Source organism: Notothenia rossii (assembly GCF_949606895.1).
Source record: "Notothenia rossii genome assembly, chromosome: 8".
NCBI lineage: Eukaryota > Metazoa > Chordata > Actinopteri > Perciformes > Nototheniidae > Notothenia > Notothenia rossii.
The window spans coordinates 55,694,469-55,712,014 of NC_136906.1; the positions used below are offsets into that span (position 1 = coordinate 55,694,469).

Genomic DNA, 17,546 nt, shown 5'->3' on the forward strand with positions numbered 1-17,546 from the left:
CATTTGAATTCATATCCTTTTCCCTCTGATTACATGCAGACTCGATGATGTTATAAGCAGATTTCTCTGGATTTTTCTACCTTAAGCCGCAAATAATGATGGCATTTAAATGAGAACAAAAATCTGCACCTAAATGGGACACATTTATAGATCAATAAGAGCTTCAACTGCAGGGTCTTTGAATTGTTACACTGTGTGTCAACGTTTTGAATGGTTGGTATAATCCATGTTTATTTATAAAGTATTTATTTATGAGAGTTGACTGTGGAGTTAATGGAGATATTCTGCGCGAAAGACATTGCACAATGGAAATAAGAACACCAAAAAGTAGATAAATGCAATATGACTTGTTTTTCAAATAGTTTTTAGATTTAATTTAAAACTTGATATTTTAAAATAACTGGTACAACTTCCAATTATGGATTTATTAAGCTTATTCCTGACTTTTTTGTGAAAAACAATTCATTCATTCTTTGATAATGAAAACATTGCACGTTTTAGCTTGAACACACATTACTACAGTAGTATATAATCAGAGATGGGGTCGTTACTCAAAAAAAGTAATATATTACATAATACTTTTTAAAAAAAGTAATATATTACATATTACTTTTTTTAAAAAGTAATATGTTACATCTTACTTTTTTTTTTAAAGTAATATATTACATATTACTTTAAAAAAAAGTAATATATTACTTTACGTCGTTACTCTCTACATAACGTTACTTTACTCGTTACTTTACTCGCAGGGCCGCCCCTCCCTACAGGCAGATCACGCAGACTATGGAGGGTGCTTCATTTTGCGGAGGGAGCCTCATCTGAAGCGCAAATGCGGCGCACCTACAGTGTAAGCACGCCACAGTTTTCGCCGCTGCTCCACTAGCAGCCAATATTATCTTCTTGCAGACTTATTGCCATTTGCTGGCAAATATGAATGAATATAAAATGAATTTCCATTAAAGATGTACCAATGGAGGTGTAAGAAAATTCTGAGTATGAGTATCAATTAAAGTTTGGCTATCAATTACTGTGAACTTGAAAATACATTTTGTCAGCACATTATTCATTTGTATTCATTGTATAAGTAGAAGCGTGGTTTGATGTAGAGCCATCAGAAAGAATAACAATCAGTATATAATGTCTGATCATCAAACCTCAACCCATTCTTTAAAGATGCAACAGAAAGAACAAAACACCTGCATACAACCCTAACCCTAAACTGCAAGGATAGAAACACATGTGCCGCAACACAATTCATTCACAGACAAACACATACACATAGCGTATCTTTTCACACTGAATGTTGGCTTTTGTTGGCCTTGACAGCCGGAGACGTCCTGTGGGAGGACTCATGTCTGCTCTGGCAGCGAGGGGCCACCAGGAGTCCTTCAGGATGACGTACCACTTGCCAAGAGTTTCATGCATTCATCTATGGGCTCTCATGCTTTCAGGGGGATGTGGGTCTTAGTCTCTTAAGACAAACTAACTGCTCTTAAGTTACAAAAGACACAAGGCCTTTTCATATTGAGCAGGATTGGTTGGATGATGTGTGATGTTTTTATTAAAAAACCTGTTTCGCTAATCTCTAAATCCAACAGAATTTGAAATCCACACCACACCCATTCAACCAGATTTGTGGATGCTTGATGATGCAAACGTTTGAGGAAGTTTGTTTGAAATAAGTGATCTCGAAAATGAGGTGCAAAATAAAAGGACCAATCAATGCAATGTCTTTCTCTCTTCTTGTTAGATCTGTTCTAACAAAAACGTGAACACACTTTTATTTCATTTTTGGCAAAGCGAGATGGCCAAGTACATCTTATTTTGTCATTTGAGAACCTACTGGAGCACAATACAACTTATTTTGTAATGCCATTAGAAACATTTGTTATACATTTTGAACTAAGAGGTTCATAACGGTTACAACACTAAGATGAATGAAGAGAACTAACAAGTTTTATAGAAGTCAACAACCAATAAAGGAAGACAAAGACTACTTTACAAGTTAAAGAACTAAGTTAAATAACTTGAATTTATATATCTATCCATTTTAAAGGATTTTGATGCATTGATGTTTCCACTAATATTAACAAACATTCAAGGGGCTGTGGTAGGTATGTTACATTTGTCTATTCATCATTGGTTTTACTTTTTTTAAGGAAAAAAGCCAAATACTCACTGGTTCTGTCTTTTAAGATGTGATTTATTTCCCCATAATTAAATAAGAAAAAATGTTGTGGATTGTTGTTCAAACTACACAAGATAATGAATTCATTTTCATTTTCATCTTTATTTCGAACAGATTTTAAAAAACAAATACAAAATAATAAATGTGAAAAACAGAATACCGTATTGTTAGAATACAGTATTTATCAATATTCATAATAATATTTATATATTCAACAACAAATATTCATAATAATAATTGATGGAGAACAATTTCATAGATCATTAGAAAAAGGAATGGAAGGAAAAGAATATGGGGAAGTGCAAACTGTAACAAAATAGAAATTAGCTGTAGAAAAAAATAATAGATTTTCTGAAAAAAGTTGCTCAGTTGAGTTGAGTCCTATGATAGAGGCAACACAATCATGTAGTGCGGCCCACAGAGAACATGTAGTGCACATTGAGGAGTTGCCAACTCCCAGCGAGTGCCATTAGTGAATTTAACTGAACACAGAAGCCAGACGGGCAGCTTTGCCAGAACCCTCAGCCCCCCCCGAGCCTGAGCCTGGCCAGGGTCACAGTCACTGTTCATAGAGCAGCACGTCCACCAGCAATCCAAAACAAAACGAGCATTAGTGAAGCACTGTACTAAAAACAGAGAGCTTTGAAGTACTGCTCCTATTCAATCTACTCCCTCCCCCCGCTCCAAAAGACGCTGCCAAGGAAATGCAAGCCAAATGTTGTGTGTGTGTGTGTGTGTGTGTGTGTGTGTGTGTGTGTGTGTGTGTGTGTGTACGTGTGTGTACGTGTGTGTACGTGTGTGTACGTGTGTGTACGTGTGTGTGTGTGTGTGTGTGTGTGTGTGTGTGTGTGTGTGTGTGTGTGTGTGTACATCCATGGTTGTGCGTGCCATATGGGATTGTTTGCACGCAGGTGTGTCCGTAGAGCTTTATCAAACTTGCATGCAGTGTAAGGAACATGGTTTTTGTCAATGTCAATCCACATGGAAGAGGGGAAGCTCACTGGCTGAGAAGAAAAATATCTGGTTCTCACTAAGTAAGCTTAAAAAAGCATATAAGAAAAACAGACATGAAACCTAATGTTAACAAAATTAAATACAGCTAAACCGCTTAAACCACCGTTGAAATTCTGCAAAAACAACGGCCGACGATCTCTGGTGCTGTAGTTTTCTGAGAAAAGGATGACTGAGCACAGGGCAAAGATAGAAATAAGATAAGAATGTGGATGCAGAAGGGCAGAGTGATATAGAGGAAACGGAGGGAAAATGGGGACAAGAAAGAAAGAGGCAGAGGAATGAAAAAATAAAGAGAGGAAGGGAGGCAGCAGCTCTTTAGCCTTTTAAAACAATGTATGGATACGCTCAAGGTACATAAAGGTCTTCATCAACTGGTACAAAACAACAGAAATGGATTTACACAGCTCTTCTCCATCAATCCGTACCTATCCAAACATCTCTGTAAAGAGTGGTGCAGGAATGAGTCCTGAAACCCGAGAATGAGTTTCATGTTTGGCTCCCTCGTCTCAAAAGTAAGCTTTTGGATGCCCAGAAATAAAGTCTGATTAATCCAAACTTACTTTTAAGTTTTGTTCTACGACATAAAATACGTGAGTAAATACCCCACTGTTTAATGTCTAATGTTTTATGTGTCATTATAATGGCGGTTGCTAACAAAGGGCTAATTCATTAAGAATACTAACTACTTCAGTGCTGCTGACTGTGTTTGCCAAAGATCTCTTCTTAAATGAAATGGAAATAACCCATTGGTTTTTGTTGAGCTCTTGCGATGCTAACTTCTTGTTTGGCCTACACAAATACATCATCACCGCAACACTCTATTGTGAGCCAAACAACAACAGGCCTTCAGGGGTCAGTGGCTTGGACCGAGGCCAAGACAGTCTGCCCCCCTCGCCCCTCCATTACAAACCCTCTCTGGTCTGTGTCAGTCTGATGAACAGTCTCTCAACTCTTCTACGGTACGAAAGCAGATGGAACGACGATTTGTAGCACACAGAGAAAATGAAGGAGGGAAGAGAGCAGCTAAGTTGAAAAAGGGAGTACCAAATGCACTCTCAAAATGTTCCTCTGGCCGACGAGCCTAAAATATGCCTTACATTTGCACATTTTTCCAATTGATCTCTTATTGAATTAAGGTTTCAGACTCCTGGACGCCTTAAGGAGAACATAGCAGAGGAGGACGAGAAAGAGAGTGAGACAGGGATAAACGCGTCATAGAAAGGACCCAATCTGTGGGATTTCTCTTGAGGTGGCTTTGTTTTGATTTGATAGGTCGAATATATAATGATAATGATGATGATGATGATGATGATGATAATGATGATGATGATGATGATATTGGCGTAGGGAGCGGAGCCTCCTCCCAAAATGCATTACAAGACATCATTGAATCTCCCCGATGTATGATACAATGAACACCTAACAGAGCTGAACTCCAGCCAATATGATGTTGTTTTATCATGTTAAAGTCAAATACAAGTACGTCATGTACTACTTTAACTGCTTTACTGTTTCTTTGAGTATTCCTACATCACTACATTGGCAGATTAATGTTTTAGGGTATATCAACTGATGTCAATATAAAACTACTGCAATACATAAGATAAAAATGTTCCATCACTTCAAAATTGAAATCTTCCATACATCACACAAAAGTATAATTATAGGTGTAAGGGAATAATAATAATAATAATAATAATAATAATAATAATAATAATAATAATAGATTACATTTGTATAGCGCCTTTCAAGGGATCCAAGGCCGCTTACGGTGAACAAACAAACAAACAAACAAAGAAATGGGAAAACATCGATAGACTCGAATATGGGGATATTATGGTTTTATCAAAAGGCTGGTTGAATAAAATATATAAAGTCCATTTACGGTTTCATGTCTGTTTACCTTCTTTTGAATTGAATATGTTAAAGAACCCAGCAAGCACTTTTTATTGTGTTACCTTAAGGTTAACATATTAGCTGGATCCCAATTTGCATACTTCTGTACTTACAGGAAATAAGTAAGTCCCAATGCATGTATGGGAAAATGCAGAGCAAAATTAGTACAAATAAAAAGATATACAGGTTTTTTTTTTATATTTAAGTAACGTACCACTATACATCCGTTACATTTATAAGGTTCATTATTTGTTGCTGGAAACGGTCGTACCAGCTAGCTAACAAGCATTGAGGATGACTTCTGGTGAGGGTACATCGGCTGTGTGGGTTGGAGAAATAGGAAATTCACACACTCCAGAAGTTTTCACAGTTCACAACATGGCAGTTTACTAATCTGAATAAGTTCAGAGCAATGGAGTCATGAAGAATAACAACATGAGTTTATGTGTTTGACATTCAAACATAATAAAAGAGCTATAGCTGCTAAGGGCCTAGTTTTAGTTTAGCCTGAGGGTAAAGTCAAATCATTGTTTCTGGAAAAGTAGCATACAGTAGGTTGCATGAGGTTTTATGGCAAACCGTTTATTCGAATATACCAATGATCTGGCAGCGGTGAAGGAATCCAGAGGCTCTGTAGGGGTTTGGATAAGCCAGTTCTCCATCTGTGATCATTAAGGTCCAGTTTTCCATCCGCGCTGCCTCTCAGCTCTGTCGCAGGGCACATCCTCAGGTATTATGGTTCTCTGCAGTGTATGAAAACTGAACTAAAAGACTCAGACCAAAGGGTTTGGTCAAATAATGCACACATTGTTTGAGTAGATTGTGCAATAACGAAAGTTTCATAGAGAAGGTTAGACAGGATGTGACTTTTTCAGACTTACATTTGAAGAAAATATCAGTTTTGCAGTCTTCCAAACAACTATGTCATACTGCCTCTAGGCCCAGTAAATTAAAAAGGCGCAGGGGATTTTCTGATATTTTACATTTTAATTTCTTTCCTTCAGCATTTGCCAATATGGGTGGTAACATAGGACAATAAAAAGATTTTCACACACTATTTTTCTTTCTTTCACCTGCCGAGATGTAATGTCTGTGACCTGCCATGAGTTAAAGTGTATATTAAGCTTGCAGACTGGCACAGTTAGGGGTTTGTCAGTAAAGCCCCTGTCACACTGTCCCAAAATTGACACCCGATGGACATTATGGAATTGTGAATTTCGCACGAAGATGGCCCCGAACCACACACGAAGGCAACATTTACATTACATTTAAGACATACAACTGCAACGAAAGTTTTCTCCGTAATGTTTTTTCCATAGCAACAACAACTTCCTGTCAACTCGCCTTCAAAATAATATATTATATCCTTTTCAGTTTCACAGAACACAAATTGGGTTATTTACATAATATGTTTACATGATTTTGTTGTGCAATAAAACAACCCGATGGACACACGATAAAGGAAATGTTCAAATTCAGCTCTGATCGTAACAACATAGGGACATTCGCGAGGGCATCTTAAGACATCGAATGACTTCGTGAGCGGTGGCAAAATCTTTGGCATGCCAAAAAATGTCCGAAGGACCTTGCGAAGGTTCATTTTCGTGTTGAATTTGTGTGTCAATTTTGCCCTTCGTAAGGCCATCGTGAGGGCATCTTGTTATCATCGGTGCCATCAGGCATTCGCCCCGATCAGAGTGAGGGCGAATGCCCGATGGCACAGATGATAACAAGATGCCCTCACGATTTGACAAGATGTCCTCACGAGTGCCTTACGAAGTTGCCGCTCACAAAGTTACTGCCGGAGCCTGAGAAACTCCAATATAAATTAAATTCTTGAATACGAAATGTTAACCTGCATTTTATGTAGTGTTCCCATAGTGAACAGCTATATAATATGATCACAAATACTGATATACTAAATATCTAGTTGTAACTATTTATTTTTACTGGCGAAATATTAGTCCGCACCTGATTTTGCAGAAATACAAGATTCATTTAAATAATATTTAGATCTTAGGAAACCACTCTCACTTGTAAGAGACGTTTTATTCCAAGATCATTTCTGTCCACAAGTTATGGGGTGCGTCTCACTTCGGTTATTTTTCATTTCCTCGCTCCTCGGGCTCGGCATCACCGGAAGTTGATTTGTCTGCTCCATCTTGATTACCGTCCCAGTGGCCTTATTTTTGCCGGAGGATCGAGGATTGAGGAGTGTTAACGGAGGAGCGATAATCGAGGAACTACCAGACCATCCTCCGGTGAAATCCTCAGACACTCGCCCCACCCCCTTACTCTGAATCGCTCACTGATTGGACGATGCAGCGCATGCACTGATCTGGCTGCTGTCAGACGATCAGCTGTGCGGCTTCATCAGAAACGGACGTCGCTTCACGTGACGCTCCGGAGGAAACAACGTCCCATTGCTCTTAAAACTCATTTCCCTGCTTCTCGTGGTTTCCTTGCGTCTCTCCATGCTTCCCTGGTGGGAGGGACTAGTCGCAGGGAAACGACGCAAGTGAGGGACGCAAGGAATCCATTTAAAGTGGACCTATCATGCTATATTTGAATAATATAGTGTAGGACCATCCCTATATAAGGCATATTTATACTTTTTATTTTTCAAAATACCAAACAGATCATGTATTTTAGCCATTCCTCGTTTCGCTCAATTTAACACTGTCTTTACATGGGCAGATTCTGTGAGAACAGCACCATCTACAGGCCTGGCATATGTACTACAGCGTCTCCAGCGCTTTCGAACGGCAATGTCCGTGGCTGTCTCCTCCTGATTGGTGGAGTTGGCCCAATAGCCATAGCGCCACTTCTGTGACGTAATAGAATTGTTCAAATCTGGATCAGTCTGTATCAGATCCGTTGCAGACCCTTTTTAAGAGATTTGGGTATGGAGGAAAATAGAGAGGGTTGTGTTTTCTGACACTTGGTGAGTTCCCTGGAACACCGGGGGACACATGTTCATGTATAAAAGACGTACAAAAGTGCATTTTGCATGATAGGTCACCTTGAACCGAAGTGAGATGCACCTATAGAGCCTAAAATCCAGTTCCGACCACCAGGAGTTGAGTGAACAACAGGATCTTTTTAAGAGTGTTTTCAAAAGTAATTCCAAGAGTTTCTATTGATTGGCATTCAGTCATTAGCTGGTTGGTTTTCAATACAGTCCTAATGCAAGTTGTACACATTTAAAACCATATTTGTCCATCGATTGAATCGTATTCTGAAAGAAAAAACATGAATGCAATTTGATATGCCTCGGTCCACTCAGTTTTTAACGAAAAGTAAAGCATGTCTTTGCTTAATTTGATTTCAGAGAGGAAGGAGTCAATTCTGTTACATTTTCCCTTTCTCCTTTCCCTTGCCATCTTCTTAAGCCAACTGGACCAGAACACAACTCTCAAAGTCAATTGATATTTCTTAATTGATTTGCATGTTTTGTCTACTTTCTCCATTGTTTTTTATGTGATGTAATACCGTATAAAATCCATCAGGAAATGAGTTCCTTCGTCAATAACACCAAAGGTCTGTTACCATAAAGTAATGGGATCATCTGTAAAAAAATGGAGTTTTTGGATGAAAAAGGTTCAACCAAATGACTGAAGCATCAGTCCGCTGGAAATCAGAGGGTAGGTGTTGAGAGCTCGTGACACTCCATGGCGAGTTACATATTCCACATGTCCCGCATTACTCAACATTGGCTCACTCCGGTGCCTCTGGGGGCGAGCCCTGCAACCATTCAACACTAATGGGCTGAAAGAAAGACTTCAGAGCACCTCTACTATTTCCTCTCAGCATTTCTCAGTACTCATTATGCACAACACACTTTTATCTAATGCACAAAAACAGATGTTCTTCCCATGATTGTGCTCCCCTTGGTAACCCTCTTTGTCAAGCTTTTGTTTCGGACTATTTTGTATTCCAAGGTGGAAGTGACACTGTCCCAGAAGAACTAGCCAATCCATTAACGATCTGCCCCTTTTAATCAGACCAAAGACCGCCAATGCCAAACATGAATGACAAGGACATTACAGAAGATTGGGGGGCTGCTCTGAGTAATTGAGGTTCCCTTTGTCTACAATGGGACATCAGGATGTGACTTTGCAAACTACCCCTAACAAAGTGCAATGCAAAATGTAGCTTGAACTGTATTAACTTAACTTTTATTATGAAATAGCCAAAAAAGCTCTTTTGCACCAATATTTGCAGCTTAATACAGTTATTGTTGCATATGTATTGAGGTAAGTAGAACTGAATGCAATCTCAACATTTACAGTCAAGAACATTTGTAAAGTCTTTAGTTATGATAGCATTTTGTTAGCCTGTACTCAAATTATTATTATTATTATAAACATTTAAATTAATAATGATTATGGCACCAGATTCAATCAAAGAATCACCAATCTCATTAAAAATGCATCCTGACGGGGCATAAACGTCTATCTGAATTTGGATGCCAATACATTCAATATTTTTAAGAAATTCCATGAAAAACTCTAAGTGTCAAACTCGTGGTGGCACTAGAGGAGAAGTCATGCAATCACGTAGGATTTATGGTCTGTGAGCCATTAAGGCTGGCAACGTTTTGGGAGTATCCATCTTGCAGAAGTTTGGGATATTTCACAGAATATATCAAAACCTTCCTCATGGCAAACATGTACTGTATTTCATGCTGGATAAAAGACATCCCTATCTCCCCAAGAGAAAAACTATAAACTATTATTCAGTTTGATTGCATTTGATGTACTAAAATGAAGTCATGCTTCATTCCGAACAGAAAAAGTGGTCATCAAACCAAGAGTAGTCCAAATGTCCAAAAGATATATAATGCAAACCACCTTTTAATCAGGACATAAGAAAACATGTGATAGGCCTCTTAGAAGTTCCTAATTATGATGTATGATAAAAGGTTATTCCTAATTCCTCCCGGTATTCATGTGGATCCCAGGTGCACAGTGTGACCACTACTAAGGGTTCTACTTCACTCTTTACAAACTGTGTATTGTGCAGTTTGCTCTCTGAGCCTTGGTTACTAAACGATCACCATCAGAGTAACTGTACACGCTGTGATATTCACTAAGCACCATACCTCGTGATGGCAGCATGAGCCCTCTATGTTGCCTCAACAAGCTGCCCATTTATTAAAACCTTAAGGTTTTGCATACAAGCCTCAGTGAGGTTGATCCAGGGGTAACTGAGCCCCTGACCAGGAGCCATATGAGCCAAATATGATTCGACACGGCCCACAGCTCCAGGGTCAGACCGCAGCGAGGAACATGTGTCCCTAGGAGGGAAGGACTTGTTGCTCCCTAAGCCAGTGAAAATTCTCCAGTTTGTGCAACAAATCCTAATGAGGCTGTTCTCTGTGGGGGAACCAGGGCCCTGTCCGCGAGGATTTGTCTGAAGAGCTAAACAACCGAGGAAAGATTCAGTGAAGCAACTCGCTCGCTTACACCCTGGCTCTCTGTCTTACACACACAAAACCAAGACTGATGAGGTGAGGGAAGCCAAGCGCTGCTCTGCAGGACGAGGCCTTGCAAAGGATTTAAAATGTGTCCACCCAGAGAGTCAAGGCATAAGATATTAACTAGAGAACACAGGCTGATATGTGATTGATAGCTCATGACAAAATATATGTTTGGTTAAGCTACTGGCAGTCGGGTAGGAAAGCACGAGCGACTCAAAAAGTCAGGTAGTTCGTAAGATTATCCTGCGGTTTGGGCGCCTAAGATTTATGTGCAGTTCAAAAAACTTGAATTTGACTGTTGGGTACTTCAATAAAGAAGAAAGAAAATCCGTCTGATTGCAGGGATCAGAGGGTTGTGGATCAAAATCATTTCTGACAAAGAAATTGACATAAATGTCAAAACCAAATATGGACGTTTCCATCTGTGGTTGATATTCCTACAAACTCAATACAGACCAATAGAAGTTATAGAGGAGAGACGGCAGGACGGAAAGGGGTCGATGTTCAAAGACATTCCCATGATCCTGATCTGTCTTTGGGGTCAGTCCACCTGAACCACATTAATTCATGTTCCCTTTCTGTGCCTCTTCCTTTTCCTCAGGACAACTGTGAAGGTAATGCTTTGTAGCAAAGCTTAGTTTAAAAGTCAGATCGCCGTATATTACCATGATACACTCTGACAACTCTATTGACCACCGTCCACTTTTGTTCAGAGGGGGGTTAGAATAGTGGCACTAATATGCAACACCTGTTCCTTTGCGGCAACAGTCAGTATATCAAATATACAAACAGTGACAGCTGTGGTGCAGGCGGTGATATGGTAAGGCCAGCGTGATGCAAAACACAGACAGGGGTTGTTTCTCGGAGCCCTTCTTCCCACACAGGGCCCTCTCCAGGTCAAATAGCTGAAAGCATAGAGTGTATTGGCCAGAGCCTGTAATATTTCACATGTGCTTTTTTGAAGAGCACCAGGCGCTATCAATGACTTTAATCTTAAGCCCGGGAAGCAAAAAAAAAAGGGTCCATCAGGATGCCTGCTTTCAATTACGAGGTCCGTAAAGACGCCGAGATAGGAGTTGATGTGATGGATGGCATGCCATGATAGGGTCCATGCCTCTGTCTGCTGAGGCTGGAGTTTGGCTGCTGGGATCATAAACATGCCAGAGACACACCCCAGACTTAAGTCTACAATCAAAGAAAGGGGTGTAATCATGGAGTGACTAAGGATCTGGCTTGAGCATTAAGTATTTGATTGTATACCTATTCATACCTGGGTGGCATCATTACTGATTTACAAAAAATATCTGAAAGGATCGGCAGAAGCATACCCATTGCATTGTCTGAGATAGGAGGTGGGTCCCAATACCTTGCACAGTATGTAGTGTACCAGAATTTTTTTCTCCAATATATAGTATGTCAAATGCAGTATGCCAAAAACCACAGGATGTCCTACTGCATCCATGTAGGGTTAGGGTTAGCTTGAGCTCAATGTTGGCAAAAGTATGTTTTAATTGTTTGCCTTCTTCCTGTCGCAGTTACTTTGTTACTACTATGCTTGTATACTCAGTATAAGTACACAAATACTTTTTAGGACATCTGAAGTATGTGATTTGGAACAGCATATCACGTTTACCATGTTTGCCGTTCACTTGCTAACGTTAGCAAATTAGCACTAAACACAAAGTACAGATGAGGCTGATGGCAATGTGATTAGTTTTTCTATTTAGTCAAAATGTTTGTTTATGACTAAATTGTTTACGAGAGTGAAGGTTGGGGACATGAGAATTTGGGCCCCAATTCTTCCAAATCAATCTAAACTTACACGCTATATTTTTGTATCTATTTGATGAGTGTGCAGAGCAATAACATAAAAGGGCACACAAGGTAATGCTATTTATAAGATGCGCCTTGCAGCACTAATTTTTTTTCCTACACTTTTTATTTATGGTTTCTGGCCTCTCCATCAGCTTGTTTATCCTTCATTTAAAAAGTGGAGGATTTAATTCAACACAGCTGTCCTGGATTTAAATTGCAAAACCATAACATTTTGAGTATTGACATCTTATTGTTATTTATATATGAAATGAAATTCCAGTTTATTGGTATTTTACAGGATGGATGTTTATGTTAATTTGGCATCCAATACTTTATTTGAATGCAGTCCAAAGTCAGCGACTTAATCTGAGTTCTGCATTAATAAAAGATGGACAAAATAAAGTTGAGTTTGTTTGGCATTATAAAAGAGAAATAAATAAAGATTCTTGGTACAAAGTCATTCTTTAATTGAATCGTTCATGAGGTTGAGACTAAAAGGATTCCAGATCCAATCCAAACCTCCAGAACAGCTACTAAACAGACATTATGGAGAGATTGTTTTGTAAACCGCACAGGCAGCAGTTTGTAGAGAAAATGAACAGCAGCTAAATAAAACACCAGACCACCGACAGTCAGAGAGACTAGCTGGAAAGCAGAGTGTAGCATTTAGCATCTAAAGAGCCACGTACTGTATAGCCTTAGGTGATGGTAGAGACCAAAAACAGAGCTAAAAGAGAGAGGATATTTGACTTCAAATCCCAACCTAGACAGAATCAGATATTTAAATAAACAACTGTTTGCTCAGTAGTTTTCTATATTGAATGAACATTTTTTTAAATGATGGTTTTTGCAGGTTTAAATATGGACTTTGACACCAAAGGGGTTGATAACATACATCAAAGATATTCTGAAAAACTTCCCAGACTTTTCTCCCATGAAAAGACAAAAACTTTGAAATTCGATTCCCAGGTTGGATTTCATCCCCACTGAAAGCTAAATATTTATCTCAGTCTGATCTAAATCCATGTCCCCGACAGGCCAGGCCAGATAGTGAAAGTCTTTGTCCCCTCAGAGCTGGGGGAACATCTCTATCTCTCAGGAATCTCCAGTATTGGATCGGGTCAGCCGGGCCTGTCAGCACCGAAAGTCACAAATCCATAGTGTGTAGCAGTTTGATGTCTCGACAAAGACAGACAGAGATTAAGCATGCTGGTGCCACGGGGTGCACAAGATCCACTAGTGTCTCCATCCTGCAGCTCGACATCAAAGAACTAGTTTGAATTATAGACAGCAAGTGTGCAGTCATGCCTCCGGTGGCTACCAACTCCCGGCCCGATTAACCCCTTTGCCACCCCGAGGAGAGAAAGCAAGCCTGGATCAATTACAAGACCAACAACTGCACATGAGCAGGGGTACAGAGGGTCCCTCAGGTTAGAAGGTTTTTCAGTTTGAGGCAATTTAAAGTTACAGCAGGGCTAACCTCTGACAATCAGATTTTAGATTGTGCATAATGTGTTGAACGGTATCTCTCTCTGTCTTTATATCATAGAGTTACACCTTTTTCCATTTGTACATCTATGAGGCTCTGATGCATTGAATACAAAAGCAGGTGCAAGCAGGTTAAGCTTTTCAGACAGGTCCACCAATTATTAACTCTTTTTCCAACTCCAAGGACTTCTCAGACGGTCCGGGCATTACCTCACTTTCTTTTACTGCCATTGCTCACGGAATATTTCCCTTAACTGAACGCCAGCGGTTACAATGGGGAAAGATTGCAGCATATTATCGGCAGATGGACCCAAGAGGATTTGGACAAGGCCATTAGAGCGCAGATGACACATGGGATTCATTCTGAGGATGAACTGGTGTCATCAGCAGAAGGCAACGACGGTAAATAGAGCAAAGGGAAACAAGGAAACACTGATAACAGATGCTGATTTGTAAAATAACTATTTTTTTAATAATTACCGGCTTTGACTTTTTTCAAAGAGGTTGTATTCTACTAGCTTCAAAGGCAAGTGGAGTCATCCTCAATGCTTCCAACATCAATGGCATAGAAAAAGGGTTTTATTTTAAAGCTTGTATAATTGATAGGGACTTTTATTGCACTTTAAGTAAAGAGCAGTGCAGGAATGAGTCCTAAAACAAGAAAATGAGTCAGCATTTCACCACTTCCGGTTACCTCGTCTCATAGGTTTTTTAACGTGTTTTTGGTTAGCATAACATTTAGTTTGACTATATAAAATATATGAGTAAATACCCCTCTGGTGAATGTCCAAGACTCTATGTGTCATCAACAGATATTGACAAGTGACCAAATAAGACTACTAAATGTCATCACATGAACTCTAGCAGTCTTTAGCTTAGCGGTGATGATGCAAAGACAATGCGACCGCGTTGTTGTTCGTTTATAGCCTAACGTTAGCTACATACTTCTGGCTATTGCATTTACGTTTCAAAAATCGTACAAATATTTAAAAAATGTGAGGAATATCCTGTTGAACATAATGTGTAAGAATCATAAACATGTGTTTGCCACAGATCTTATTTTCCTGCAATATTTAAGAAGCCAATAGAAAGAAATCCCATTGCTTTTTGACGTGGGACCCCTTGAGTTGCTAACGGTTGGTCTGCAAAACAAAAACGCCACTTTATTTAGTTAGTTGTGTAAGTTGGTCATAATCCCAACATAAATGAAGTAATGGTAAATAAAGCTGCTGTTTTAGAATTCATGTGCAAATTGATTGTATAAGTGATTGATGTAATTGCATTTTTATATCCGAGATAAAACAAAACATAGTATAGGACGATTTTAAATAATGTGTTCTGAAACAGGATACCTGAAGTACATAAAGAAATATATTATTTGTAACAAAGTTACATAATAAAAGAGAGAGAAAAACAAGAACATTGTACACGCCAACGTTTGGGAGTTATTTGAATTGTTCCCAGCATCATTTTGAAAGGAATGGCATAATGATAGTGCAAAGACTGATTTAGAAACAGTGAGGCTAGAATACAAAAAAAAACGATATGAAAAAAAGCTGCCCAGATGGAGATAGGCCAAAAAATGAGATGGCAAGCAGCTGTTAAAGCCAGCTGCCCAGCCAGTTGTTCATAAGGGCCGGGAGGCCGGGCGGAGGGATTCAGAGACATTTCGGAAAGGCGTGGGGGGGTTTGAGTAAAGATATAACAAGCAGGCAGAGACAGTGAGGGGGGTTGACAGGGAGGAAGGAAAGTGAAAAAAAAGACTTCAAACTAAATGATTTTGTTCACTATGGCAGATTTAGGAGTGGAACAAATGTATCAGTAGGTTAACCTTGGCTCTGTTCTACATTGCACTTTCCTTTTAAATACATCTGAGAAACAGCTCAAGTTCATTATGAAAAAGCCCTATGTACACAGTAAAAGATCCATAATGAAGAGATAATGGAAGCATTTTCCTAAAACAGCATGGGGATCAATATCACACTGAAACAAAGCGGCTGTGGCTCAGAAGGTAAAGGGGGCGTCTACCAATTATTAGAGGGTCAGTGGTTTTATCCCCAGTCAAATGCAGTCAACACGTCGAGGTGTCCTACGAAAAGATAGTTGAGCACAAAGTGTTACCGTAGGCCTGTCTAAGGTATAGAAGTAGTATGTTAAATAAGCCACTGATATAAATACAGATATGTTTTAACTCTTCCACAATGTTGAAAGACCAAACAAGTTCTTTCAATGTGATATTTAAACCACTAAATCTCATCTGGTAGCACAGCATTTAGAAAAACTTTTGTGCTTTTTCAGAGTTCTCCTAACAGCCAATATTACCATTTTAGTAATGACAGTTGCTTATGGTACATAGGAGCCTCCTCGTCCTAGCTGTCTTTCTTTATTGTAGATAAAGTGTGAAAAGGACTCATTACTAAAAGTGTTACATTTTAAATGTAACATTAATGCCTGCATTATGTCATCTAGAAAGCTTTTATGGGCATCATTTAATATCATATCATTAAAAAATCTGATGAGTTACATGAAAATGCTGTCAAATGCAGATTTTCACTTACATTTGAAGATTGCGGTTACTTAATGAAGCCAATTATAAGTCAACACCCTTACTATATACATCAGGCATAACATCACCACAGGACGTACTGCAGGAAGCTCCTGTTCAGCATGGACTACTGGGCAGATGTTGGGGGAAAGCAAACCTAAGGCTGCCACCTTGTGGCCTTTCCTGAGTGATGCAACTTAAAGAGCATCACAAAAAGAGGAAAGTGCAGGGCAAAAGCATGCGATGACAAATCATTCTTTGACACTGAAAATGATCAGTGTTCTTAGGGTAGTGTTAAGTACATGGCTTTCATTTGCTTGAACTTAGACTGACAAATGCATAAACATTTAGCTAATTCAAGCTGTTCAACTGTTCTCTCATTTTGGGGTCAAATTGAATACAGCATCACAGATGTGTAATTGTGAGTGTGCTGCATCAGATAGGGGTGTGGGTTTGAAAGATGTTCCAGAAACTTACTGTAAACTCTTCAGATGTTTCTGTGTTTGTGTTTCCTTTGGTCCGACAGCAACGCGCTAACCTCACCTGGCAGCCTCCGGGGAACTCTGATAAGAGAAAAGTACAAACAGATCAGTGAGAGACATTGAGCACGTTCCACAGCAGCTGCCATAACTCTCCCACAAAACTGCAGAACAACAGAAAGTGATATTCATCACAGGTGTTTTTAACAGGGCTTGTATTTATATTCTTTTATAAAAACAGTTTATAATATAATATAGGGTAAAAGATTAAATGTGAAATTATATTTAAAGCAAAAGAAAAACCAAATAAATCCCTCAAAATCAGAATACGGAAGACAGCGATTGTCTTAATATTATTACATTCCCTTATTGCATATTCTGCTTTCTTGTAAAAAGTTTTGATATTTATAATGTTTTAAATATTTCAGTTTTATACTATTATTTGACATCTTTATTTCTCTTACAACAAGGCAAACTATGTTTAAACCCAATGGCATTAAACCTGTTTCTGATTCTCAATAGGTAGGGGAAGAAAATATTGATACAGAATTTTATTGAAATATGATGTTTTGTGATACTAAATCAACTGAAAAATACATCATGGGCCTTTATTTAATAGTTTACCTGCAATGATCAACT

At 38.9% G+C, this 17,546-nt stretch overlaps 1 protein-coding gene across 2 annotated transcripts in view; it reads right to left on the reverse strand.

Moving 5' to 3' along the window:
* The window catches only part of disp1 (dispatched homolog 1), a 112,253-nt gene that overhangs the window by 92,837 nt on the left and 1,870 nt on the right, over nucleotides 1–17,546 (reverse strand). For both annotated transcript variants that reach the window (XM_079644631.1, XM_079644629.1), the window contains exon 2: nucleotides 16,906–16,991. The gene's annotated coding sequence lies outside the window, so the exon portion shown is untranslated. The remainder of the gene's footprint in view (nucleotides 1–16,905; nucleotides 16,992–17,546) is intronic.